This window comes from Manis pentadactyla, chromosome 10, assembly GCF_030020395.1.
Source record: "Manis pentadactyla isolate mManPen7 chromosome 10, mManPen7.hap1, whole genome shotgun sequence".
NCBI lineage: Eukaryota > Metazoa > Chordata > Mammalia > Pholidota > Manidae > Manis > Manis pentadactyla.
The window spans coordinates 22,497,515-22,500,597 of NC_080028.1; the positions used below are offsets into that span (position 1 = coordinate 22,497,515).

The window sequence follows — 3,083 nt, forward strand, 5'->3', positions numbered from 1 at the left end:
GTAGTTGTTCAGAATGTAATTCAAAGAACCTATAAAACACAAGAAGGCTTACACTTGACAGGCAGCAAGATGACTACGGGTATTGAAACAGCTGATTAACTCAACATTTGATCGAACCCCAGTCCTGTTCTTCCTAAACAAGACAGTGGTGGTGTGATTTTAAAATGCAGTACTTTCACGGAACTTGCCTAGGTTAGGCTTACAGCTCTGATTTTATATTTATGGGGACAATTGTCAGGTTCAAATAATTAAAAGGACGATCTAAATCTCACAAGAATTAGACCAAAATGGTAATCGATATTTGGGAACAAGTATTTACAGTTTCCCACTCGCACCGTTGAGATTTAGTAATAACTGTGTGTGCCTTCTATTCTGGGGACAGTGCAATGCCCACATATCATCTTGAACCAATTTTTAAAATACAAAGAGGTTCGGTAGAAATGTTCTACTAACAGCTATGAAATTATAGGCTTCCCCCTCCATCCACCCAAAGACACCGCACCTTGTGAAACAGATACAACACTAATCACCTTTGGAGTTTTGCCAGTCTTCCACCATTGGTGAGCTGGCAGAGTTCTACCAAAGTACTTTGAAGGAATAAACCCTCTCTCACCCCCTCGGATGCCCTCAAAGGGTGTCACAGAGTATCCTCTATGACTGAAGAAAGCAGGAATGAACATATAAATGTGGCAATTTATCAGAAGTGTGATCTATGAGCTATAGTTTACCTCTACCAACGTTACCCCCAAAGAAATTTACCATCAAACTCCAAACCCCAGTTTTCCTAATCACTTGGACTTTGTAGGCAAGATTACCTTCCATGTTTTGCCACGTCCATCTTCAGATTTTCAAGAGAGTGATCATTCGGTCTCAGTTTGATAATTGTTCAGTTTCGATGCTACATCTCCTTTTGCTGGGAGCAAAATTCCACCTTCAGATTGAGTCTTGGCAACATATTAGTTGATTGACTCACAGATTACCACTCAAATTCTAAAACCAAAATAAATCTACGTGATCTATGAATCACTTTATTCGTAGCAAAGTTTGCCTAGAATAAATGTGATCTTGCATCTCCTTTTCCTATATGAAAGTTCAAGGAATGTCTAAATATAAGCCAGTGTGGATGGCTTTGTCATGCAAACGTTTGAGCTCCTCATGAGAATGACGGTGATGATAGAAGGCAAACATCCAATGGTACTTACTACATGCCAGATGCTGTTTTAAGGCTTTATATACATGAGCTTATCTAATCCCCATGAGTCCTATACAGTTAAATACTGTTATCTTTCTTTTACAGGTAAGGACGCAGGGTCAGAGAGAGGCAGCAGGGAATCTGTCCAGAATCAGTGGTTAGGATGGTGGTGGGGCTGGGCTTTGAGTCCAGGCAGATGGGCTCCAGAGTCCATCCTTTTCCGTTGCTTCTCCTCTGCTTGCCTGGCCAAGGGACCCCAACCGCTGCCATTATGGACAGAGTTACATCAAAGGTGGTTTCTTTACACTGACTTTTTCTTTCCTTTCTGAACAGAATTAATTTGTCCAGAGCTAAAGCTTTACCCCAGGAACTGTTGTGGCCCCTAGGCTCGTTTTTCTGCCTCTTCACATACTGAGCCAGCATTTCCTTCTTCCTGGGTAAGTTAGATGCACTCAGAAGCAAAACTGGTGCTCACTCATCATCACTTCAGGATACCATTTATTCCTTTAAAACCTGAATTCTGGCAGATGCTTAGTGAATGTGGAAAATATCAAATAGGAGAGGAAATAACAAACTAAAGATGATTAAATAGGGCCTCTGAAAAGAGCGTTTGTCCTTAATTGTTGCCTTGTGCAATCAAGCCTCCTGAGGTCAAATCCTGATGCTATCTTTTGTAAGCTGGACAAGTTGTTTTTTCTCTCTGACTTAGTTTCCTCATCTGTAAAATGGGAATAAAAAGTACTACCATTTAGGGAGGGAGGTGAGGGTTAAACCAACTATTCCATGTAAAATGCTTAATCCAAGGGCATGGCAGGGAGCAAACAGTCAGTCAACATATACTGTTATTATTACTACATTTAGTTGGTAGCTGCTAACTAAGCCTGCCCTTGAGCTGCAAATGAACCCTAACCACCCAAAATGTTGCCATTTGGGTGTGAAAGTATTAATACTGATTTTAGGAAAATTGGTTGTGGTCACAGAAAATTCCTTTGGCCCAGGGTCAATCGCTTTAAAATTTTACTGTGACATACTCCATAAATAACTTCATTCCCTTTTATTTTGTAAGAGCACAAGCAAATCACAGAATATGACAGAACTACCTGAAAAGTCATCAGAGCTTACAATGTCGCCACTCCCCTCAAGAGCTAGGAGTACATTTTTCTATATGGTAAGGTTTTAACATAAAAGGATTGCTTGCTTAATTGTTTATTTTGTATATCACAACCAGGATTTCTGCTCAGAGTCACTGAAGTGAAATCGACCTGGACAGCGGGGATGCAATTCTAACAATCATGCAATTCAGTGGGATTAAACCTGTCCAGCATTCAACTTGTCTGTTTCTTCTTTGCTCTCTTCCCTTCTCTATATTCTAAAAGCTTAGGCTTATGCTTAAGTCCCAGCTCTCTGGTGACTTAGAAATGGCTGCATAGGAAACTGAAACAGGAATTTCCATTGCAAAGAGCAGTAATGCAAGTACTAAAGGAAAACGGCTAGTCAAGTGCCCACGTGCTTGAGCATTTCCTTAAGTGTCACACAGTGAAAAAGGAACCAGCTGAAACCTCTTTTTCCTTTCAGCTCTAAAATGGACACCATCACCAGAGAGAGAGTGAGAAGCCCGGAGGCCCAGCAGAACCGCAGAGAAACTGTTTTAGGCAAAGCTTGCATTTGTGCCCAGGATGTACTGAACTGCCTTGAGGTGGCCCAGGCGCCATGGGATTTGGGAACCACTTGCTGGCCCCAAGGGACTGGCAGTGAGGAAGGAATGTTGCCTCATTTCCCAGTGCCTCTTTGGCAATCCCGAGGGGAAGGAAGTATTGATGTATAAAGTAGCAGCCCTTGTCAAGAATTAAATTTTTGAATAAAGCGGTCAGTGTATAGCCTCATTTGGAAT

General features: G+C 41.5%; 1 long non-coding RNA gene across 1 annotated transcript; it reads left to right on the plus strand.

The window, feature by feature from the left end:
• Positions 1–1,514: 1,514 nt before the first annotated feature.
• On the plus strand, positions 1,515–2,860 carry LOC130679113 (uncharacterized). The gene is made up of 3 exons (XR_008992102.1): positions 1,515–1,629; positions 2,259–2,360; positions 2,768–2,860. It is a non-coding gene; the product is annotated as an uncharacterized LOC130679113 (long non-coding RNA).
• The last annotated feature ends 223 nt before the right edge of the window (positions 2,861–3,083 follow it).